The sequence below is a fragment of the Lacerta agilis genome, chromosome 3, assembly GCF_009819535.1.
Source record: "Lacerta agilis isolate rLacAgi1 chromosome 3, rLacAgi1.pri, whole genome shotgun sequence".
NCBI classification, from domain to species: Eukaryota; Metazoa; Chordata; class Lepidosauria; order Squamata; family Lacertidae; genus Lacerta; species Lacerta agilis.
The window spans coordinates 68,050,312-68,075,878 of NC_046314.1; the positions used below are offsets into that span (position 1 = coordinate 68,050,312).

General features: G+C 40.1%; 1 protein-coding gene across 1 annotated transcript in view; it reads left to right on the forward strand.

Moving 5' to 3' along the window:
* The window catches only part of PACRG (parkin coregulated), a 408,445-nt gene that overhangs the window by 265,798 nt on the left and 117,080 nt on the right, over positions 1–25,567 (forward strand).

Consider the following 25,567-nt stretch of genomic DNA (forward strand, 5'->3'; position numbering starts at 1 on the left):
GACAGCTTGTGTTTGCTGTTCTGAATGCAGTGGCTTTAATATAGACCAGTTCTGGGGAACCTCCATCATGACTCCCCATTTGGCCCACAAAGGCATTTCAGTCAAGCCAATCTCACCTGCCTACACATAGGTGTGGGGCTGGGGCAAAAGGGTCTCTGCAGGTACCACCAATCAGGTGTTCAGCAGTGCCTGCAAAGCCCCTTGCACAGCAGAAAGGGGTTCCCAGCAATATTCTACTCAATCAAAGTGTCATACAGCCTAAGGAGTTTAAGTATTATCACCACTAATGCCTCCTTGAAACAGATTTGAGGAGGAGAGACATGATTAGGAACTATGAGCTTCAGAAATAAATGGCATGAGCATGCACAGACAGCATAAACAATTATTGGCATTTCACTTGGTAGGGCTAATCCCTGGTTTTCCTAATTTACAATGACATACGTCCACTCCCCCTAGCCATAATAAAAACAAAGAATGATAGCATACAAAGCCAAAATATCACAACCCCCCAAAAAAGAAAAGAGAGTGTTACATAATTGGGGGGGGTAACAAATTCTTTTCTAGCTTTTTTCTGTGCAAATGCACTGATCATTGATGAAAAATCTCACTTTCATGTAACAGAGTTAATACTAAGCATATGACAAAATCTGTATTCGTTAACAAAAAATGTATTTTAGCAAATGCATCTCTTAATTGTTTAAATTTGCAGATCTAAGCTGGGAATGTGTGTCACAATTTCGTCCAACGTGCATAAAGAAAGATTGCTAAATGCCAAACAATTAACAAATATTGAGCTAAATTTGAGGCCTGAGGCCCTGGCCAAAGAGATCTCCTGCTGCCGTCCTCTGCCATTTGGCCCTGATCCCATCATGCTTCCTCTTCCTACCCCTTGTGCTAGACTGGATAGTTATACTGACTCTGGAGATGAAACTGCAGGTCTGTTGGAGTGTGTTGCTGTGCAGTAGCTCTTAAGGTCTCACAGTCTCTGACGCTATGTTGCCACATTGGAATGAATGTGTGCCTTTAAGATCGTGACCATGCAGCCTACTTTGAGAATCAAGCTGTATATGTGGTGATTTCCAAGATGAGGAGACTGGCTTGTATTCGTACTCTTCACCATGAAATATTGCAGTATTTACCAGAATAATCAAATTCAAGAAAGAGCATCTTAAGGAAAGTGCTTAATTTTAGTCTCTGTTGGAATGTAGCAATGCCGCATTGTAATGTGAACAATAAAATATGCTGCATTGTATAGAGATTACAGAACTTTACAATCCAAATTGCTGGGCAATTATATCTAAAGTGTCCTGTAAATGTTTTCTTTTTCATATTTAAGAACTATTTCTTACCATTTTCCTTTCGTACGCAAATTAGTTTGTCTGCTGATTTTTGTGAATCTGTTTCTCCTCTTCCCCCTCTTTGTGAGTACTGTTTGTCTGAAATTCCTGGCACGATGGCATACTTCAGAGCTTTCTCCTTTGCAGAGCCCCACAGAATCTAATTACAATTAAAGCTAATTTAGCCTACACCACTAATCCTCTGAGAGATGGAATGTGTCCAAGTTCTTTACTTTTCAGTCCATCCTGACTAAAGGCCAATTCACATGACCCTTGTGCTTGTGACGAGCCTCCTTGTTTTCAGTCCTAACTTCAAAATATATTTACTGTGAAGCAGCCCTGTGATTGTGAGTCGTTTCATCATGACCACAGCTTTGCAACCAACGTTTGGAAGGTTTGTGATTGGAGTGCAAAATTGTGGTCTGTCTTGTGCTCAGCCTGTTCATTTGACGTGTTCGCCACAAACATGTTCAGAGCCTGAATTGAAAACAAGAGCCTGAATTGAAAACAAGAGCCTGAATTGAAAACAAGTGGCACAAGGAAAATATCCCTGTGACATTACCATGGCTTAATATTTTGGTGACACATGAGAGTTTAGGGGCAGGTGACTGTGGGACACCAGTATCTCCCCCTACTTCACCCAATATACCCCTTGCCACCCAGAGTGGCTGGGGCAATCATCTTGAAAATGATTGTTAGTGATCACACATTTTCATTGTGTATTGGGTGTGTGTGTGTCTGTCTGCCTGAATGTGTGTTTGCGCCCACACCTGTGCCTCTATGTATGTTTCCAATCTGCTAAGTATTATGTAGCCATGTGCAGGCTGCTTTTCTCTCCCCCTACCCTGTGTGTGTGAGCATTTGCTAGCATGCAAACCTTGAAGTCGCGGTGAACTCTCAATGTGGTTTTTGAGCTCCAAAAGATTTGCCACTCCTGCCCTAAACCATATTCACATTGTAGGTGATTTGCTATCCTTTCTCACTGTGGCCTCAGGATCTCTCCCAAAGGAAGCAAGTTAAACCAAGACTGAATAAAAACAAAAGTTTTAATGTTAGAGAAAAGATGTTGAAGGATTCAACAGTTCAAACATTTTAACTTTCCATTAGCCTGAACTGGTTGGTAGCTGTAATGATACTTCACATTTCCTCCTTCAGTTCTAACACCTACATAAACGTAGGTTTGTGCAAGTAAAGAGATACCAATAACGTTTTCAATGTCAAGAAGTAATTCTGATCATGGCAGGAGAATAGTGTGGGTGGAAACTTAAATACATTCAAAGGTTCCATTTATGACTTTGCCAAAGTTAAATAAGTCCTACCCCCCCCCCCAGTCCACTGAATGGTCTGGGAGCTTCTGAGGCTATAACACTTACTGAAGTTATGGTCAGGGGGAATCTATGGTAGGGTTACATTTGACAAGGGTTACATTTTGGGTGGCCTGACTATACAGAAGTTCTATTTGAGCCGTTTGGATGGGGATGTTTTAAGGAGTATTTTTCTTTCTTTCTGCTAAAATATGGTGTAATGAGCTAGATATTTTAAATGCTATTGAAGTGGCAATCCTACCTACACTTGCAAGGGAGAAAGCCTCATTGAACCCAGTAAGACTGACTTTCTTTAAAGCATGAATAGGATTGTACTGTTATTTGTTATATATGTTTCAGTGTTTTAACTATCCATAGTTACCCATATTTTGCAATGCAGTTCTCCAACCAATGGTTACAACAGTACTATAGGAGAAATTTTACTGAAAATAATATGCAGAATGGCATTGCTTTAGGGAAATCTGCTTGCATGAACATGTGCATTAGTCATATAACAATTATTTATTAAGAGGAATTCACACTAAAATTCTGGTGAATTTTCATGAGGATTAAATAAGAAAATCCACAAATTGCTGTAGAATTGCTGCAAAATGCGGACAACTGAATTTAAGATTGGAAAAACGAGAACTTGAGAGAACCAAAATTGACAGATCCTGTTATCCATAGTCATGACTAACTTGTCCACTGATTTCAGTGGGTATAGCCTGAATGTGACTTGAATTGGGTTCAAACCAATGACTTCATGACTTCATTTTTTAAACGAAGTAATGCACGAGACAATGTAGTGCTTAATTTCTTTGGGCTTGAGACAGGAATGAAGAAGTAATTGTGATGCTTCCCTAATGCACATGCAGTAGCTCCATTCATCTTTATTAAGAGCTTTGTCTTCTGGTCTTTTGACCCCCAATAATGTTTCACTCAGTGCATAAACATAAATGTCTCTTAGTGACACTGAGTTTCTGGTTTGGTGTGTCTTCCTTCCTTTCTATAGGGTGCCCACCTGCAGCAGAATACCATTGTAAACAACAGATTTGCATAGGAGAATCATAGAATTGTAGAGCTGGAAAGGATCACTGTAGGAATCTCAGCTAAAGCATCCATGACAGATGGCCATCCAGCCTCTGCTTAAAAGTCTCCAAGGAAGGAGAGTCCACCACCTTCTGAGGGAGTCCATTTCTCTGTTGAACAGCCCTTACCATCAGAAAGTTCTTCCTTTCTTGCAGCTTGAAACAATTGGTTTCATTCCTACCCTCTGGAGCAGGAGAAAACAAGCTTGCTCCATCTCCCTGCTGTTGTTGGCTACTTACCTGTATGTATACTCTTCTTTCATGATTTCCCCTTCCTTCTGTTTCTTATACATACCCTTCTTAAATCTATGCTCATCTGTAAGGTCCTTATGTAGCCACATGGGTTTCTTTAGCTGCCTCCCATTTTTCTTTCTAGTTGGAATTGTCTGCATTTGTTCCTTCAATATCTTGCCTTTAAGAATCGCCCATCCATCTGCAGTAATAAGATATCAAACACACCAGAAATTAAGGGCACAATGGTTATGGTTCCAAGAATATATGAACAAACACTGCTCTAAAGATAACATGCTGATATGTTTAGACTAAGCTTGTAAGGTGACTTGATGTTATACCATAATAGTACTATAAAAGAAGTAATTACAGCGATAAATGATATGCAATGTAAATAAGAACTTAAATGACTCAAAGATGACGAGTGCTGGTGGAGGGGAGTCAAATGGGTGTGGTACTTCATCTTTTTTTTCTTTCCTTTTACTCTATTTGGTTTTTGGGGTTAAGTGTGTGTACCTTATTGTTTGTTTGTTTGTTTCTTTGTTTGTAAATATGCTTAAATAAAACATTAAAAAAAGAAAAGAAAGGAAAAAAAGAAATGCTCATCCATCTTTGACTCCCTTCTCTCTGGGTGTTTCTGACCATGGGGCTTCTCCTAGTATTTCCTTAAGCTTTTTTGAAATCAGCCTTAAGTCCAGAGTGCATGTCCAGCTATACTCAGCTTTCTCTTGCCTTTGTATCATGAAATCCAAGGAAGGTAATGAGCATATGTGCATTCTATATATAGAAATCCATAGTCTTTGTCTATAGCCCTCTGTAGAAAGAGAGATCTGCAGTCCTCTGCCCCCTTCTAATATCACACCTCCCTGTTCTTTCTCTTTCATTGTTCAGTCATTCAGTCGTGTCCAACTCTTCGTGACCCCATGGACCAGAGCACGCCAGGCACGCCTGTCTTTCACTGCCTCCCACAGTTTGGTCAGACTCATGTTGGTAGCCTTGAGAACACCGTTCAACCATCTCGTCTTCTGTCATCCCCTTCTCCTTGTGCCCTCAATCTTTCCCAACATCAGGGTCTTTTCCAGGGAGTCTTCTCTTCTCGTGAGGTAGCCAAAGTATTGGAGCCTCAGCTTCAGGATCAGTCTTTCCAGTGAGCACTCAGGGCTGATTTCCTTCAGAATGGATAGGTTTGATCTTGCAGTCCATGGGACTCTCAAGAATCTCCTCCAGCACCATAATTCAAAAGCATCAATTCTTCGGCAATCAGCCTTCTTTATGGTCCAGCTCTCACTTCCATACATCCCTACTGGGAAAACCATGGCTTTAACTATACGGACCTTTGTCGGCAAGGTGATGTCTCTGCTTTTTAAGATGCTGTCTAGGTTTCTCATTGCTTTTCTCCCAAGAAGAAGGCATCTTTTAATTTCGTGACTGCTGTCACCATCTGCAGTGATCATGGAACCCAAGAAAGTGAAATCTCTCACTGCCTCCATTTCTTCCCCGTCTATTTGCCAGGAGGTGATGGGACCAGTGGCCATGATCTTAGTTTTTTTGATGTTGAGCTTCAGACCATATTTTGCGCTCTCCTCTTTCACCCTCATTAAAAGGTTCTTTAATTCCTCCTCACTTTCTGCCATCAAGGTTGTGTCATCAGCATATCTGAGGTTGTTGATATTTCTCCCGGCAATCTAAATTCCGGCTTGGGATTCATCCAGTCCAGCTTTTCGCATGATGAATTCTGCATATAAGTTAAATAAGCAGGGAAGAGAAAAGTTCCTCCCCCATAAGTGAATAGTTGCTATTGAATTTTATGGAATAATCCTAAAGGGCTGTACTGAGGAAAGATTGTTGAGGTGAAAGCAAAATATGCAGTCTTTTAACATCATCTTTTCTGTGTACTGGGTAGGACAACATTTGCTTCCACCTCACCAATTTATTTGAGGACAGCTCTTTTATATTATTCCATACTCAATAGCAACAATTCATTTCTATGGAGGATGGTAGAACTGAAATCTGAAACATTCTTAAGCTGGAGACAAACCCTGATTCTTTTTGCAGGGGGAACAGAATTCCCCCCTCCATCCCAGTAGCTCCACTGATTACAGTTATTTTACTTTGTTCCAAATAGTCATGGGACAATTCCTGCTCCCATTCATTTTCATGGGAGAATATGTAAGTTCCATCATATTATTTATGTACATTTCATTTGTATTTTATGAATGACAGAAAGGAGGCGTGAAAGCTGAATTATTTGTGGATGGGATAATTTTTAATGTGGGAAGGGAAGGACATTTAGACAAAACTATGAACCCATTTATAATGCAGCTGTGTTTTAGATTCTCAATTTATTGGAAAGTGATCAAGTTTTATCGCCAGTTGTCTTGTTTACTAGTTGACATTGTAGTTTCTTATTTACAAATACAACAGAAACACAAGCCTCTCTCCATATAAAATGGTGTTATATTGTACTCACAAACGTAATAACTTGGCATATAAAATTTTACAGTAAGGCACACAGAATTAGCCTCAAACATATAACTCATGTAGCACATATTTGGTTTTTATTCACAGCTGTCATGCAGGAAAATACTTTTTTCCTGTTGGTCAAAGACCAAAAGCATTGTGGAGTTCTTAAATATTTGCATATTTGGTTTACATTGCAGAATGTTTGGGGAGAAATATCAACTAATTCAGAAATCAGTGTACCAAAAGATAAGTTTCCTTCCGTATGTCTTACTGCATTCTAATACATCACCCAGCAGTTCCTTCTTTGAAAAGTATTCTGTGCATCAGTGTATATAAAAATCTCCTATAATTATCTTCACACACTTCTAAAATTAGTAAAACCTGCAAAAGCAGTTTAATTGCAGAGGACAGAATATTTCATATGAAAATATGCTTGAAGTTCAAGAACAACATGAAGACCAAAAAAAAAAAAAACCACCTTTGACTTTTAGAGTTTTAAAATGGTTACATAAAATCAACTATATAATTACAGCCACTAGAGCTGTTAGGGTTTAGAGATGCTCTTGAGATTTTTTTTTCCAGCAGCTGATGGTTAAAAGAACTTCAGTTAGTATTGATTTGTTTAATGCATTTTGCGGCTTTGGTTTTTTGCATGTATGTTTTATTGTTGTAAAATGCTTTGTTATACTTTTTCACATACAGGAAAAAGATGTAAGTTTTTTGAAAAATAAATGAAGACATTAATAGCCTGTCTGGAGCTGTAAGGTTATATGATTGACAACATGCCTGCTTTCTCTTCCTGCTGTTGTTACACCAGTGAATGCCAATCACTCATGTTAAACAGGATAATAATAATGGCAATGCTGTCTGTTCTGAAATCTTAATGCAGATTTTTAAGCTACTTTTAAGCTATTTTTAAGCAGCTCTTAAATGTGGGTAAATCTAGGCAAAGGAAATGGTATTATGAAGTGACAAAAGTTTGGAAAACATTGGCATTTATATAGTGTAAGAACATAGCAGTGAAATGCAGTATTAGTTAGAGACCCTTTTAATTAGGGTGGATGGAAAGGACTTTATATTTGGACGAGTCTTGGGATCCAAGAAGTACATCCCTGTTCTACAGCAATCAGTAAGAGTTTTGCTACTGAAATCAGTGGCAAAAGTGCAATATTAGTTAGCATATTAAATCCACCATCTCAAATATAGTTCCTGGATTTTAGACTTGGCAATAATATCTTTTGGAAATGATTGAAGTGAAGAGGCTATCCAAATGCAACATTTCTCTTTGTGAAAGTTAATTTATCATTGCTTGGCCTGAAAATAAGGTTATTTGGGTAAAAGCATTTTAAAAGGGAAGACTTCTTGCTTTAATTACAATATTTTCAAAACATCACAGGACACCTTTTTGTTGTTGTTAAAACTCATTCCCTTTACATTGTTCATGTCTCTACCATATTAACCTTTCACAGTATGCTGCCATATCTGCCTCTGGTGTCAGCTTTGGCTTCGGTGCTATATGGCCTTACCTGGGAGCAAGCCCCACTGAATTCAATGGAACTTACATCTTAGACATGTAGAGGACTGTATTGCTAATACCATGTTCTGTGGATCTGTTGCAACAGGTGACATGCCCTGTGCAATTCATAACCTTTCATTTGCTGGCATGGGAAGTCTTAGGGAAATGACAGTGATTGCATACTTTCTGACAAAAAGACTGAAGATCGACAATTGCTTTTTCAGAGTGTTGAAAGCAGAATTATAGAGGCAATGTGTCCTGTGATATACACACTAATTTCATTTGTCAAACTACCAGCTTTGCTCAAACAATCTTTGTAGGCTTTTTGAAGTACTTCAAAACCTTGCATATCCTGTAAACAAAGACATATGTGAAGTGTGTATACACACCAGTGGTGCTTCAATGTTTGCTTGAAAACTGTTGTAACTGTGCCAGTTAGTTTCAGCAGCCTTCAGGAATACATGAAATTTATCTGGTTTCGGGTGCCTGTTATGGTTATGGGAAGAGGGTCACAGAACAGTGCAGCTGTGTGATTAATTAATATATTTGTCACACTTTAGTTATCTTAACTTATAGAATTTGTAAGGGAACTACATTTCCACACAAATTGATGTAATAAAAATTTTAAATGAAAAGCAGCTTTCTTTTGGAACAGTGTGAACTGGATTGGGAGCTTGCAGGGAGATGGTGCAGATAGTGGCATCGTGAGGTGGGGACGGGGGGCGGTGCGCCCCTGGTCCAGGCACGGCGGCGCGAGCAGCCATCGTGCCGCCGCACCCACATGTGAAGGATCCTCCGTTCACAGCTTCAGCCGTGAGCAGAGGATCCCGCCACCGTCCGTATGGCTCTTGGGTGGCACCAGCGGCAAACCGCTACATATAACGCATGCGCAGTGTCACACACATGTGCTGTGCATAGTGACGCCACACATGCGCTGTACATAGCGGTTTGCCACTGGTGCCGCTGGAGCGCCATATGGACGGTGGTGGGATCCCTTCTCCCCGGCTTGCCATAAGTGGCTCCTGCTTTGCCAGGGAGGGGTGGATGGGAGCCACAGCTCCCCCTCCCTCCCTCCCCAGCTTGCTGTAAAGCAGCAAAGCAGGAGCCACTTACAGTGAGCTGGGGCCTCCCTCCCAGCTGCCCTCCCTCCCTGCCTTGCTGTAAGGGGCTCCCGCTTTGCCGCTTTACAGTGAGCCGGGGATGGAGGGAAGAAGACGGACGGGAGCCGTGCCTCCCAAGAGGACGAGCAGTGCAGCAAAGCGGCATAGCTCCCCCCTTCCTCCGACAGCTCGGAGTACTTGGGAGTCACGGGGGTGTGAGGGTGCAGAGGCGTAGGAAGGGGGTGGACATTTGGCACCCGCTCGCAACTCCCAAGCCTTCCCCTGAGCTGTCGATGTGGGGAGAGGGGGTGCACCGGGTACCACCTGGGCTTGCTACGCCTCTGGGTGCAGATATTTACATTTGCACGATTCAACTGGACCACTGTGGCAGTGATGAGAAATTGGGGTGGAGCAGAAGAAGACAACCAACAAGGAAATGATTAAGCTTTAAGCACCATATTTCTAGCTTCACCACACACACACACACACACACACACACACAAAGATTATTGCACATATTGGAAACAAAAACACAACTATAAATTCTAGGTAGGTAAAGGTAAAGGGACCCCTGACCATTAGGTCCAGTCACGGACGTCTCTGGGGTTGCGGCGCTCATCTCGCTTTACTGGCCGAGGGAGCCGGCGTACATGTGGCCAGCATGACTAAGCTGCTTTTGGCGAACCAGACCAGCACACGGAAATGCCGTTTACCTTCCCACTGGAGCGGTATCTATTTATCTACTTGCACTTCATGCTTTCAAACTGCTAGGTTGGCAGGAGCAGGGAATGAGCAACGGGAGCTCACCCGTCGCAGGGATTCGAACCACCAACCTTGTGATCGGCAAGCCCTAGGCTCTGTGGTTTAACCCACAGTGCCACCCGTACCTCTATTTATGGTCTTGTAATATGTGTTTTACATGCCAGCAAGTTCTCATACCACACAGTGGATCTTATAAAGTCAGAACTCACGAACTATATATGATTCAATGTCTCATCATTAGTCTTTTATTTATAGGATATTCTGGCTGATCTCATTTTAATGTGGTTGAAGTTTATGCCATAAGAATATGTAAGATTATAACATATTGCAAGACTTGTTATTTTTCATTTCCACAGATTCTAGAGGGGGGAAAAAATCTAAATATGCATAGGATAACTTACACTTTGTGATCTATACCTTTTGAGTCCTTTTAATAAAAGGGGAATTCACATTAAATAAATTCCCAAACAGGTGTCCTCAAAGACAAGGTGATCTATCACATTCAAGGATTAATCCCAAGGAAGTTCCCTAATCCGGCTCTTTCAATTTAGTCTTAAAATATAAAAATGCAACCCATCCACTGAACAAAGTATTGGTACATATAGACAGGTGCCTGGTTTTATCAGAAATATACAGCTAAAGCAGCACTTGCAGACAATTCTGCCCTTTGAGATTTTTCTTTATTTTGCAAAACTTACCTTCTCTGAAAAGGGATACTTATGTGATCAGAAGTATCTCATCCTTTTGATATATAGTGGTAGAAAACACAATTTGTGACATGCCAATTTAATTCAGCTCTCATAACAACTTGTAAGAGATAAGGAGGTTGTCAGAAAGATACCATTGGATGTTCAGGGACTGCTTTTGAAGTTTCTCTGAACTGACAGCTAATAAGAAGCTCTCTTTGATAAGTTATTTTTGAATGTACATACATTCTACTGTTATGTTTGATTTTCATCTAGAAGATGTTTTAACTATGTGCTTTGTTTGGTGTCTCTCTAATGTAAAATCAGCTACCTAGCTGAAACTTTGTTAATTTCCTTACATATTTTTCCTAGTGGGATTCTTGTTTAAAATACACCATGTAGAAGAAGACAGGAACTCCATATTAAAAGTGATGTAGTGCAGCAGCATTGAAAGTGTTTGGTTTGATAGCAATATATATTTTCTCTGAAGATATTAAATTATAGGTATACAACATAAGATGCATCAAATATTTGGTTTTACAGTCAATCAAAAAGTGTTAATTTTGCCTGCAAATCAACTTCATGAAAGATTTTTACTTAATGCAGAGGCTCATTGATGACGAATTCATTGTAGATAAGAGGACTGGGCATTGCAAAGAGCAGGAGGAATAAGATATTGTGGTCGCTGATGTGGAGTAAATTTAGGACCAGCTGGTTCTGTCCTGCTTCTTTGTACAGTGTTTTAAAAGTTATTGTGTGTAGTTTTCAGAGTTTTTTTTCTGTGTCAAGTGAACACCTTTAGCATTCTTTTCTCCTGTATGGTAAAACTAATATGCTGAGAAAGCTAAAACAATTCTAAGAGCTTTTCTTATCTGCATAACCCTGAAGGCGCTACAATCTCTTTACATCCATTTAAAGCAGTGGGGGAAAGGAAGGAGACTTCATTTTGGCGTGAGTTGATTTGGACCAAGAGTTCCACAAGAAGTGTAAACCAAGAAGTGCCTACAACTTGGTTTTTAAATTAGCAATTTAACAAGTAGTAGCAACAAAGCTGTATCTTACGGGCATTGAAAGCCAAGTAAAAAAGCAAGCATTGTTAGGACTTCCGCTTGCGACGCCATTATGGGTGGTCGTGGGTCGCTTCGGCTGCGAAGCACCCAGTTCATCCCGGGGGTCAGGAGCCCTGCAACCGCATAGCAGGGCTCCGGTTGGGGTGCGGGAAGAGCGTCCCGTGCCCTGGGCTCCCCGCTGTGCCCGTTGTGGCTCCGAACCCTTCCCCCGCACCCCCTGTAAAGGGGGAGTGGGGGTGAAGGGACTACGGAGCCGGGCCATAGGGGAGAAGCCCCAACCGGGATGAAATTGCGGCGGCAAAGCCTGTGATGAGCGTCTAAGTTCTACCTGTCATTAAGGAGCTGATAAGAACCCGGAGACTGTGAGTAATTGATTGACTCTTTGTATTCCTGGAATGCTCTGGGGGAAGAAGAAAGGCAGCCCGCCTCCCTCCCTTCGGCTGCTGAAAGAAATTAACTCTTTAAGTGACTGCTGCCACAACAATCATTAGAAAGTATTTGGAATTTGAAAACTGAGTCTGTTGAGACCTCCCTTTGGGGGTTAACTGGGGGAAAAATATCTCCGTTTGAAGTTTTGGTCTTTATACTCCTGCCTCGGAGAAATGGCGGCGACTTGGAGTGTCGTAGGAAAAATTTGAAACAAAGGAAGGAAGAGACAGGAACTGAAATCTGACACTCACCCTCTCTCTCAAAATGCTGGACTTCGCGCTCACACTGGTATCGAACTCATATTTAAAGGATGAGGAAAAGCTCACTATTTTACAGATGGAATTGCTTGATCGGAAACTACAAGTCTTGAGTGGAATCATTTATAAAAAAGATCTACTTTCCACAGAGGAGGCTTTTCAAAAGTTCTATACAATGGAATCATGCCTTGGCAAAGAGCTGGGAGAGGCGTTTGAAAGATGGTCTGAGATGGCTGGGCAAAACCGGGAAAAGCAACGGGAAATGGGAAAACTTACAACATCCAGACCCCGAGGTGGCAGCTCGGGGGCGAGGGACATGGAATTAGAATTAGAATTTTTACAAGAAGAAGAAGCAAAAGAAACGGAGGAGCCCAGAACGCAGATGAGGAACGCCTTGAGGCTCGATGCGGGGTTTGCTGTGGATGCAGCCTGGACCTGTGGACACTTGGAGCAAGACAATGGGAGATTTGGCGCTGGAGAAAGACAGGAAAAGACAATGGACAGAGGAGGAGTGGGTTGAAGAACTAAATGTATAATCTAAATGGTCTGCCATGGTATCCGAAGTCGGAGTGTGAAGTCGGTTAATGATAAGTTTATTTTAAATAAGTAAGGAGATATTGAATTTTAAGTCAAAAGCAGCATGATAAAGGACAGAAGAAATAAGTTTAGCTATAAGAATATTTGGTTAAGATTTAAGGTATAATGCAAAGTTGGAGATAAGTATGTTTTCTTTTTTTAAGTAAAGTTAATTTTTTTTTATAGAGAAAAGTTGTTAAGGAAATAGTATATTGAATTAAAACCGAAGGTGAAAAGGCGGGGGAAGTCAAACGTCAAGATTCAGAACTAGAAATTTTTTTTTTGTAAGGTTACAAGTAAGAAGAAGAATCCTGACTTTATGTGTATTTATAGTTGTTTTTCTATTTGTAGGTGTGGGGTTGGGTTTATGTTATATTATGAAAATGTTAATAAATTCTGTTTAAAAAAAAAAAAAAAAGCAAGCATTGTTAAAGCATAGATACATTTTGTCCCCAGAATGTATTATGCAATTTTGAACACAGTTATACAATTTCTGTAATTATTCTGGCTGCACTACATATACACTCGCAGAATTACAAATCATTTTGCCAGGGCACAAATAAGCAAGAAGCTAGAAGACAATGGGATAGGATCCGTGGAGAAAGGCTGATGGAAAGAGATAGCAGAGAAACACTATACGATGAAAACTGACTAAAGATGCATTTTGTTTCAGAGGGTGATATCCAGGGCTTTTTTTCAGTAAGACTTCTGTGGCACTCAGTTCCAGCATCTCTCATGTGGGTGCTATTGCCATTCTAAAAGAACAAGGGAGGTGTTCATTTCCGCCACCTTTTTTTCCTAGAAAAGATGGCACTGGTGATATCCAACATTAAGGCAATTCAGAGTAGGTTCAGATCATTGGACTTAAGGCAGTTAGGTCTACTCTGAGTGATATATACTTGGATTTCACACCGAATGTTTAACATGCTTTTCCTTTCTGAACCATATGGGTAAAAACAAAGGGCTTTCTCCAATACTGCAGTTTTTGGATATGTCTAAGGTTTTTAATTGTAGATCTAAAAAGACAAGCAGGTTTTTGAAAACATTTATGTCTTGCAGGTTTACTCACCAGAGAGTTAGGTTAGCTGCAGCAACTTGTTTGTTTGTTTGTTTGTTTGTTGTTCTGCCAAAAAGAAGGGAGAAGGAAATACTGTGGTGTGTGGAGAAGTAATTCTGCTCATGCAGTGACTTATTGGAATACAACCCTTATAATCTAAAAGGCACAGTGCAAAGGGAAAAACAGGTGAGGAGGAGTGAGAAAAAGTCATACACTGATTCTTCTTGTAATGACCAGCTGGGATGGAAATAGTTCGGGTAGCCCGATGGAATGGCTACTGCTGGGTGACTGATGAGTGAGAAGAAAAGATAAAGGCAGGTGCTTTTACACTCAGACATAAACCTAGGTTTGCTACTATATTATTTTTTGAAGTTGCAATTTGGCTACAAAAGGTATTTGATAAACAGATCAACTTATAAAGCTGTTGATCCTCTGATGTATTGAAGAACCTCGGCTTGAATTGACACATCAGAGAAGCGTTACAGTTTAAAGCGTTGTAAATTTAAACAGGGAAAACAGGTAGAGAAAAACAGGACTCTACGTTGCCATCTGGTGGCATAATGTTATACTGTACATACAACACATATAAATTGCTTTTTCTTTACTAGTCTATCTGAGTCCCTGGTGTAAGTAGCTCCACACTCAGAGGAGGCGGCGTACTGTTGGGTCCTTTCAGCTGTGCAGCAAGGAGGAGTGTGCATGGAACCTTTCTGCTCTGACTTCTACACAAAGTGGGAATGGATCTCAGCGATGCCTCTGAAACACAAAAGCAGCCTTTAATCAAGAGACTAAGTGCTGTGTGGAGTTCATGCAAGGGCAGAGGATGCAAACACTCCTGTATATACCATGCATTTTTGTAGCTACCAAACATTTTTGAGTGTAATATAGTGGATGGAGTCCTGGCCTGAAAGTAGAACAGGGAGACATGGGCTTATTGTTACAATGAAAGGGTATGATTTTTAATTATTTCCTTCATATTTCTGTAAACAACTGGTGTTTTCATGACATCTCTCAGAATGTAATAGAGACAAAGAGAAGTAATAATTTCAGTTTCTTTAAACTTAATTTGAAGCAAGAAGCATTGCATTGATTTTACTAGCATAAAAATAGGTCATTAGACCTTCAAGCTGTCCAGATACACAGAGTGTCATAGATAAGCAGTGAACTGAACACTGAGAATCCATATCCAGAACGCCACAGTTTTGACTGTCTCTCTGACAGCATACCATGTCACACAGTTGCTTTTATTTCAGAAGGTTTATATAGCTTACAATTATTTTTAAGCATTTCTGCCATATACTGTGTACTGTCAACAGAGTTATCGATGAAGAGTGTATGCATATAGTCATCAAAAGAGTAACGTGGTATCTGCTATCTGAGGCGTTGTGTTTGTGTTTGGAGACCAGGATAACACCAATGATTCAAAAGATTCTTCTGTAATGAATTATTTCACATATAGTCAAGGGAAAGAGAGAGAGAGAGAACGAAACTTTGGGTGAAGTTTATATTGAACTTTGTGACAAGTTATATTTACTATCAACATGATGTCTCCAAAGGAGACAGTAAAGGTCATATCATTGTAATGGCATGTGTGCCTCTGAAGGAAAAGGCATGTCATCATATGTCACACCTGCCTTAAATTTATAACATAGCATTTTAGTCTCAAAAGCCAGTATAACAGGTGTGTGACATATCTTTCATTTCCCTGACACCCCTGGGAGGTGACACACAAAACTGAATCTTGCACTTCAGCCAATAGAATATCCTTTTAAAAAAAATGTGAGAAAGAGGCAGCATCTATCCAGGGTATATACGTGAACTGAAATTTCACGTATCCCTTCACCCCATCAACTACCGCCCCTAGTTCAAGAAGTGTTTGCAATCTCTAACTCATTTGTATTATTCTCCTTATTATGTCTTCATGACGAAAACAAAATAACGCAGAATATTTGCTAGTTGCCTATTTAGGTTACTATGCAGGCATTGTGGAGGCTGGGTTTAGCAAGGGATGAGCCCATAACTTATGATCGCGATTTACCCCACACATGTACAGGTGCATGTAAGTTTATGTTTGCATTCTTGCTATCCTCCAGTTATAGTTTTGTGGGTATATATATGTATATATATATTGCCCATGCCAGCTTGCCATGTTTAGTTTTAGTTCTGGAACTGTTTTCAGTTTTCCCGTTTGGTATCTAAAACATTTCCCAGCAATAGTTCCAAAACCAACACATTAACAAAGCTGTAATTAATAATGTTGGAAATAAAGAATAATTTCTTATTTTTCTCTCTTCACATTTTTAATAGTAATCAGCGTTCATTGTGCAAAGAAAATGTGACTAATTGAGCAAGGTGGGAGGTGACATCAGTTCAAAATGCTTAAAATAAGCTGTAGAGCAAGAAAACACAAATTACATGAAAGCTTCAAGCACTTGGGCGGGGAATTCGAAAAAGTTTCAGGTTCCACAGTAGCCTTTGCAGGTCAAAGGTTATTTAACTCGTGCCCATTTTACGTACTAGCTTGATTAATGCTTGATCTACTGCAAGGCTATCACTATTTATTTGTATTATGAATATTTTACAAGGAGGGACAAATTGACTGCCTGCCTGCCTGCCTAGCAGTAAATTAAATATCCTCCCTTTTGCATAGAATCCAGTTGAAGTTTTGTCTTGGCAAAGCAGCAGTGGAAAAGAGAATCAGCCCCCCCCCCCTTGTAACTTTCTTTGTATCTCATAGCAAAAACTTATATCTACTCAGAGTTAAGTCCCACTAAATTAAATTAGACTTACTTCCAGGTAGGTGTGCATAAGATTGGAAAGGAAATCTCTGTACAGCCCACCATAATGACCCCAGGCAAAATGTTGTTTCTTTCTTTCCTGCCCACTACTGGAATTCTTGCATATAACAGCAAAGGGCAGAGTTTCTTTATATACATTTATGGGTGGGAGGTTGAGAATAAAAAAGTGGAGAGTACCAGCTCACCTTGGTTCATGATAGGAGTCTCTGATTTAGCTGGAAGAGCTGCAGAAGGATAAAAGATACCATATTTTTCTGTGTATAAGACACCCCCATGTATAAGATGACCCCTATTTTTTGAACCCAAAATTAATAAATCAATATTTTAAACATCAATCAATCAATAACAATTTATTCGACCGTCAGTCAGAACACAATCAGCCATACAAATTTTAAAACCTGAGACAACTCAGAGGGGTTTACACTAAAACATACACTAAAAGTAGATTATACATAAAGACCCATATCGATACTATCAATTTTATCCTTACGTCGTTTAAGGGCCAAAAAAAGAAATTTGGCCACCTCAAAAGTTGTGGTACCAGTAAAATTATTCACCAAAAACGAAACCTGACATTCTCCATCTACCAGGCTAAGGTGGCCTAAGAGTGGAGCTATCAGTTTTTGTCTAAGTTCTACATAAAATGGACAGGTCAGGAGAATGTGTTCAGTTGATTCAACCATTCCCAAGGCACAGGGACAGACTCTCAGAGCATATGGGACTCCCTTGTATCTTCCCAACAAGACCGCTGTTTCCAGGACGTTTAACCTTGCTGCTGTGAGGAGTCTGCGATATTCCACATATTGGATTTCCACCAGGTAAGGGGCTGGTGAATTCCGGAAGATCTGCTCATCAAACAGAACAACTTTGAGCTTGGGGGGGGGGTCTCCCAAAGTTAGGGTTGCCATATTTAAAGAACCCGTGCCTGGGCTGCCCGCACCAGAATCCGAGCCTAAACCCAAGCCCGGGCTGCCTGCGCCAATGCCAAAGCCTGGGCCGCCAAAGCTGGAGCCCGAACCTGAGCCCAGGCCTCCTGAGCCTGGACCCAAGGCTGCCCAAGCCCGAACCCCTGTGCATTCACCATCTATTTATAAGACAACCCCCAATTTTTGAATAACAATTTTAAGCAAAAAAACATGGTCTTATACATGGAAAAATACGGTAACTGGAAATGATAAATGGTACACGATTAAGATTGGAGAGCAGTGCACATATGTGTATGTGAGCTGTTCTACACATGAAAAATGGTAGTAGATTTCTGAATGTGGTTTTTTACACATTCCAAGCTCTTTGCATGTACTATCAGGGGAAAAGACGGTATAAACCCTTTCTTTCTAATATGCTAATTTATTACTTTCAGTTTGTTACCTTTTGTTTTTAGTGCAAGAATTCATAGGATCATAAAATTATACAGTTGGAAGTGACCCTGATGATCATCTAATCCAATCCCCTGCAATGCAGGAATCTCAACTAAAACATCCATGTCAGATGGCCGTTCAACCTCTGCTTAAAAACCTCCAATGAAGGAAACTCTATTAAAAAGCCATGTATTTAGAGCACCAAACTCACAACCATATTTCAGTTACAGGTGGGTAGCCGTGTTGGTCTGCCATAGTCAAAACAAAATCGAAAATTCTTTCTAGTAGCACCTTAGAGACCAACTGAGTTTGTTCCTGGTATGAGCTTTCGTGTGCATGCACACTTCTTCAGGTATCTGAAGAAGTGTGCATGCACACGAAAGCTCATACCAGGAACAAACTCAGTTGGTCTCTAAGGTGCTACTAGAAAGAATTTTCGATTTTGTTTTAACCATATTTCAGTGGGATTTAAGTGCATAACTGAGTGAATGATTGCAGTTAAAGATAATGAGCTCTGATTATTCTTTACATAGAAGATATACTGTTAACAGAAATAGATTATAATTCTTCTAGTCTTTGACCTAGTTTGGAAAGCAAAAGTATAATTTTGTTTCTGCTTCTTTGATGAAGGAGATGCTAATATGAATTTTCACTCGTGATATTTTCCAGATATTTGAAATATTTCAAATTATTAGAAACATTAAGCTATGGATTCCATAAATCAAAGTAGCATTTTAAACACAGGATTGAATCTATACCATCTTTTCTAAAAATAAAATAAAATACAGTGTTCATTTCCAGAAAGAACGCTTGATATGCCTAAAAAGTCAAATATTGACAAGACTCTTTATTTTGAGTTCTTGTACCATATTGGTCAGCCCAAAAGTCTCCTAGAGGGGCTTACATACAATCAAAACAAGAAGGCATGGGGAAAAAACATGATGCACAAAGGAAATGGGACAGGGAGGGAAGAAGAACATCAAAATCAAAACTGGCTCCAATTTCTAAACAGTTGTTCCTAAAATGACCAGCTGGCACAGTTCAGTGGCAGGAGATGCCCAATGGCACTGGGCCTCCAGCAAAGCTGATTAAATGAGCCCTGCTTCCTATCTCTCCCACTGAGGCAGACCTCTTCCCCTTGTAGCTCCCTTTGACCTTCCACTCTTCCTGCACTGGGAGCCTTTGCTGGGTTTCATTCCCCTCCATGGATGGAAGCAGCCCAACTCTGGATCCAACTCATGCAATTTAATATACTCCTTAAATTGAGATTGAGCCCAAGTACAACCTGTTCAGCCCCATAATTGGGCTGCATTCCTTACTAGTTGAATGGAGAGAAATACAGCTATACATATTTAAAACGACAGGCAGATGGGCTTTGTAAGCAATAAACTACCATGTAAAAGCTACAACATTTGAAATAGCTTCTAAATTATTTGCTCTGTAGTAGATGTTAAAACAAGTTTTAGCCCTGGAGGGATGGAAGGGGGAAGAAAAATTAAATAGTACAGTAGTTTACTACTTTAAATCAATCTAAGAAGGCTATCTGAATTAATACACAGCTCCAGGCAATAGGATATTTTTGTATGATTTGTACATCTGTGTTTTCACCATCCAACCATGACACTGTGTGGAATAGGACTGCTGCTTCTGCTGGCAGCAGGTTGGGTGGAGGAATAATCCTTGGTTCATTTAGTGTTCTATTTGATTCAAATGTATATACTTTGAAAATTCCCCATTAGCTCCTATTAAAGTGCTGGTAGAAGGGGGAAATCTGATTTACCACAATTCTATTGTAGAATAAATGACAACTTTTAAGAATATAACGTAAATGTGCACTTTTTGTTCAGATACATTCCAAAACAATGTTTCCTTGTCAGGATGTCACAGAATACTTGATATTCTGTAAACAGGATATCAGATGATCCTGAAGCTGTTAGCTTGAAAAATCTCACAACCTAGAATAGTGGGGAATTCATGGAATACTGACACCATCCCACAAAACTGAAGACTATGGTAATTACATATAGAGGCTACAGGAAGATTTGATGCAACATACATCTACTACCAATATTCCCATACTTGGAAATAAACTACAACAAATATTAAAATCAGTACAAATCTAGAGGGAAATGGAGTTATAACTGAAAACAAGTATGTTTTGATAAAGAAACTTTGGTGGACTAACTTGGTTTCTCTTTTAATAATGACGTGGGCAAAGTAAGACCTTTAGGCACTTTATAACATTTTTCTCCAAATTTGCAAACTAGAAAACATACAATAGCCCTGCTGAATCAGGCCCATCTGCTCTATCATTCTGTTAACAGGACGGTCCACCAACTGCCTATGGAAAGCCCACAAGCGGGACTTGAGTACACCATCACTCTTCCCAGCAACTGGTATTTAGATGCCTCTGGTAGTAGAGTAGAACATAGCTATCATGGCCTCCTGTTCTGACAGATTGGTCGGGATCACTGAGGTCAAAGCTACATTTAATTCCTGTAGCCTTCCTTTTCTTTTCACAATTTTGCTAACCCCTCATTCACTCTTTATGCATGACATACTTTATGTATGGTCCCTAGGGATATAATTATGTTTTCAATCTGTGATTCTATATCTTTGTCCAAGGCAGAAGGGCAGAGTAATCCTAATCCTGGGCAGGAAACAGTTAGAGCTGCAGAGCCACCACTGCATCCAAAACCTTGCTGGTTCCTACTGGTCAGGGTGGAATGTGAGGGAGCAGTTTCATTGAGTTTTTGCTAGGCCAGCAGAGGAGCCTAGACTGGACCTCTTAGCTGTCAATGGCTCATCTCCCCAAAATCCACATTTAGGGACCTGTTCTATCACGGTAGAGCCCCACCTTTCATAAGTGCTCCTCTTCACCAGCAGTGGGGTCCATGTTTCATCTTACCACCACCCTGCTCCCAGCCATTAACATTATTGCTGTAGGATTGATCCCCAACTCAAATAACAATACAGATCTTAAGGTTCCATGAAGGTAAAGGTAAAGGTACCCCTGACCATTAGGTCCAGCTGCCAACGACTCTGGGGTTGCGGTGCTCATCTCACTCTATAAGCCGAGGGAGCTGGTGTTTGTCCGCAGACAGCATCCAGGTCATGTGGCCAGCATGACTAAGCCGCTTCTGGCGAACCAGAGTAGCGCACAGAAACACCGTTCACCTTCCCGCCGGAGTGGTACCTATTTATCTACTAGCACTTGACGTGCTTTCAAACTGCTAGGTTGGCAGGAGCAGGGACCGAACAACGGGAGCTCACCCCGTCACGGGGATTCGAACCGCCAACCTTCTAATCGGCAAGCCCTAGGTTCTGTGGTTTAACCCACAGCGCCACTCGTGTCCCTAAGGTTCCATAAGAAGGCTATTAATTTTCTTTACAGCAACCAGGAAATAGCTGGCTGCTTATCAGTCAGTTCTCTTCCTCTTCTTGCTGGTGGTAGTGTGCTCTCTTCATGGATATCTGTCAGCTTGTTTTTCTTACACTTTGTAGGTGAAAATCAGGAAGATTGTAAGATTTAAAATAAGGTTTTAAAATAAATTTAAGTAGCAAGCTACACTGAGTAATGGAATGATCTCATCTCCAAAGTTTACTTGTTGTATGGCTTGGTTTGCTGCTGAGTCACTTGCTCCTCCATCTCAAATATGTGAGGCTTTAACTAACCTTTCTCTCAGGAGGCCATACATAGCCTGGGGTTAAACTTGGAAAAAATTTCTATGTAGAGTTCCATTAAGTTAAGGCTCCAAAGAGGACCCCTTCAGTACTGAATTCTGGGCCTGAAGTCCTGATCTCTGTGCATGAATCTGGAGGAGACAAAGCAGCATGTCATGAGCTTTTATTTCCCCCCTGGAAGATTACAAAGGCATCTGTATATCTCTTCTCTCAATATGTCAGTAACTGAGCTGTGTGGCTTGGGTGCTGCTGCCTAGCATGAGCAGTCTGATTTCTCCCCGCCCCTGTAGTCCAGACTTTCTGTTTTGTACTTTCTGTTGGGTGAGCATTAGATCACAATTTCATTGGGATGGTTGGTATTGTGGACTCAAATGATTGGCCTATTAATGGTTTGTTCTGAGATTTGCAGCTGGGGGTGAGTGGCTGGCAGTTCCAGAATTTGCCTTCAGAATCTGTGCTGGATTTCAGGTCCTCATCTGCCACAAAGTATGTTATTTGTAGACCTTCATTGACTGTGGCCCTTTCTGTTGTTGCTTAACAAGAGTCTGCATGTCTCTCTCTTTCACGTAAACCATGCTCTCTGGCTAGCTTTTAAGGGACTCCTTAGGGGATCTTTAGGGAGATACTGAAAAAGAAATGGAAACCAGCAGAAAAGAGTGACATTTTTTCCTACTGTGAATTCTCACTTTAAATAAAAAGGCAATGACATACATAATGTGCATTAGCATTCACATATAAATAGAGGAAAATACAAGTCATGCTTTTCAATATCATCACATTAGGATCTCTGCCAAGAGAGCTAGGTAATTTTATAAATAATTGCTTAGGGTGTATACACCTCTATAACATCTTTATACACCCAGTGACCCTGCCTTTGTGGCATATTTCTCTCTGTATATTTCTAGGTACTATGACATATCTATATATACCCTTTGATTCTAGCACAAAATGGGCTTGCGTTCTCTTTTCTGGTATTTACTGAGTAGAAATATTTGTTATTGTTTTAAAAAGTTGAGGTGCTAAGGGGTAATAATACAATTTCTCTTATGATACCAATATAAAAAGCCAAGTTCGATGTGGCATTTGCATCCTAGAGCAATTCCCATGTGTGCACTCATGTAAAAACAAATGGGTCATTCATGCAATTGGATTGGAGACAGTTCCATCAATGACAAATAGCCAAGAAACTATCTATGAGGAAGGTGCATGAATGACTCATTCCAGTGATATGTATGTACTTGGAAGAATGACCCTGGGAGCTACCCTGAAGATACAAAATGTACTGAAGTTCACTTTATAATAAGGTTACCAGATTTTTTTCAATGAATCCGGGGACACTTTTCAACTTCAATGGATTTTGTATGGGGACTGATTTGTAAATCCAGGGACTGTCCCCGGGAAACAGGAACATCTGGTAACCTTACTTTATAATAAATATTAATATTTACACTTATAAAAAAATCACAGCAAATAAAATTTACAGAAATTCTTCTGTAGCTCTTCCAGCTAAATCAGAGGCTCCTGAGTCTGCTGCTACCTCTGTCTTGTGGGTGGGTGGTGCTATTTTGGCCATAGCTCCAGAAGCAAAGGAAAACTTAATTTGGAAATAAATGATGGTGAGAAAATTAAGAGAAAGGGCAATTGCTGATCTTCTGCTTACTGTTTGGCTTTGCGGTTTATACATTTGTTATATGCATAGTTTGTAGTAACTTTTGTTCTCTTTATGAGAGGGAATATATATAGACAGCTGTTAGCAGTGTCTCAGCAGACACGATTAAGTGCAGCCAAGGATTTTTTTTAGTTTTGATTCAGAATAGTTTTTGTGGGAGGAACTGAAAAATGTAGAAGCATGTTGTGGGTGTTAACAAAAAATCCTATTTATTTTGGCATGTTTGCTTAATAGACACTTTTCAAAGCTAAATAATAAACAAAAAGTAAAAGGTTTCACACTGTGGAATTTAATGCTAAAATATTTCTGGATTCCATGTTGTGGGAGGACATTAAACACTGGAAGATAAAGAACAGTTGGCTTCACACCCGCCCAGCAGATTCTTCAAGAAATCCAATATCATTTAAACTGTTACCAAAGTGGTACCAGTTGCTAGTCGCAACAAACGTTGGGGACAGCTGTATCTTGGAAACACAACTCTCAAAGAGGTTTTGCAAATCTAATCCAAGATCGGCCATTTCTCATGAAAAAGCAAGCTAGTTTAATGCGGGTCAAACCAGGAGAATTATTGACCAACTATGGCTGCAGTCCTACAGTCAGCTGAAGAGCCCTTAGAATGTAGCTGCCATTCAGCTGAATGAGAGGAACTCTGCTTCTGAAATAGCACAAACATCCTTGGAGGTGCCTCCAGTACCACCATGGAAAGCTTGAAACACAGAAGTACCATTCACAGTTTTCTGTTGCACGGGGGACAGGGGTAAGCTAGCAAAATGCAATCAGTATAAAAAACAACCACCTTGTCACATTTTGGTTTCCTTTCCTCAGCTGTGCCATTATGCCTTGTAATCATGATTTAACTCTGTATAATTTTAGTTTTTGTTATGTTATGTTACGTTATTTATACACCACCTTTATCTTCCAAGGATCTCAAGGTGGCATACATGGTTCTCCTCTTCCCCATTTCATCCTCACATCTGCAACCTTGTGGGGTAGGTTAGGTTAAGAGATGGTGACTGGCTCAAGGTCACCCAGTATTACTCCACACTGGCTCCCCCCCCCCCCAATTTTTCTTCATCTTAGTGTAAAATTATAAAAGCTTTAATCAATAAAAACACTTATGATCCCTCCCAACCCTTATTTCCTTGACACCCTCCCAAAGGGCCAAGAACTCTATCAACCTTGTAGCTGAGGTAATTTCCCTCTCGTTGGTGTCATTGGGTGGGCAGGTTTTGATGCAGGGGAAATAAAAAGGGGAAGGCTATCCCATTTCTTACTCTTGCCACATTGAGCCAAAAGGCTTAAAAAATGGTAGTAGCTCTGCCAAGGATTCTCCCTCCCCCCTTACTTCCATGGGATTACTCTGTATATTTATGAAAACAATAGACAACAATTTGAATTTGATAATAGTTCTGAAACAATATAGTCTGTTGTAATGAAATAAAGCCAAATTAAAGTTGACTTCAAAGTTGTGTTTGATGGACTTGGTTCTCTCACATTGAAACTATTAATCTAGAGGGAGCATTCTTAGATGTCAACATTATTAAAAATGTGTTCTGCAAGATGCTGGAAAAAATGGAAGAATGCAGGGTTTTGTTGTTGTTGTTTTTACTTCAATGAATGACTTATCTCATAATTTAAATGTCAACTTCAATAAAATGCAGAGTTTATTCTCAATATTTGCATTTATCCTTTCAAACTGAAGGATTGGCATTGGTCTAGACATTATATCCAATTTCATGTTGCAGAATGTTGCACAGAAAATGCATCCTGACCACAATTTCTGAATGCATAATCCTAATCATGTCTATTCAGAAATAAGTCCTATTGAAGTCATTAGGGCTTGCTCCCATGTAAATGGGGTTAAGAGTGCAGCCTAAACCTGTATTATTATTCAAATCATTATGTTTTCAGCTCATTTCTTTATCTGATAACTTCCCAGATGAGGTACAAGATCAGAAATTCAGATGTGTACTTTAAGAGTTATAAAAGTAAGCATCTAAATGTCTCTGGTTGAATCTTTTGTTGTTGTGGGCATATCATGAATATTCTTACAGTTATAACTGATTTGGCCTTTCAGTTGTGTCAGACTTGCATTTGATGAATCAGTTACTTGTTAGACTCAACCTTATTCTTTATTAGAAGGATACCTCCATACTGATACAATGCCTTTTTCTCTGGATCA